Source organism: Neopelma chrysocephalum, unplaced genomic scaffold (genome assembly GCF_003984885.1).
Source record: "Neopelma chrysocephalum unplaced genomic scaffold, ASM398488v2 Primary Assembly neopelma1_92573, whole genome shotgun sequence".
NCBI classification, from domain to species: Eukaryota; Metazoa; Chordata; class Aves; order Passeriformes; family Pipridae; genus Neopelma; species Neopelma chrysocephalum.
In genome coordinates, this window is record NW_020921311.1 from 651 (window position 1) to 1,138 (window position 488).

At 61.9% G+C, this 488-nt stretch overlaps 1 long non-coding RNA gene across 1 annotated transcript in view; it reads right to left on the reverse strand.

The window, feature by feature from the left end:
- The window catches only part of LOC113980127, a 986-nt gene extending 650 nt beyond the window's left edge, over positions 1 to 336 (reverse strand). Inside the window, exon 1 of the long non-coding RNA XR_003538076.1 lies at positions 239 to 336. This is a non-coding gene — a long non-coding RNA (uncharacterized LOC113980127). The remainder of the gene's footprint in view (positions 1 to 238) is intronic.
- Between the last annotated feature and the right edge of the window lie 152 nt (positions 337 to 488).

The following is a 488-nucleotide window of genomic DNA, read 5'->3' on the forward strand; positions in this document are numbered from 1 at the left end:
TCAGAGTGATTTGGGGGTCTCAGGGGGGGTCAGGGTGATTTGGGGGGGTTTCAGGGGGTGTTTTTGGGGTACCCTCATCCCTGTTTGCCTGCAGGACCCTGGGCAGGAGCCGTTCCTGGCAGTATTTTGGGGTGGTCTCAGGGGGTGTTTGGGGGTCTCAGGGGGGTCGGGGTGATTTGGGGGGGCTCAGGGTGATTTGGGGGGCTCGGGGTGATTCAGGGGGTTGTTTTTGGGGTACCCTCATCCCTGTTTGCCCGCAGCACTCGTGGCAGGAGCCGTTCCTGGCAGTATTTTCGGGTGGTCTCAGGGGCTGTTTGGGGGTCCCAGGGGGCTCAGGAAGATCAGGGTGATTTGGGGGCATCTCAGGGGGGTGTTTTTGGGGTACCCTCATCCCGGTTTGCCCGCAGCACTTGTGGCAGAAGCCGTTCCTGGCACAACTCAGGGTGGTCTCAGTGGGTGTTTGGGGGTCTCAGGGTGGCTCAGGGGGG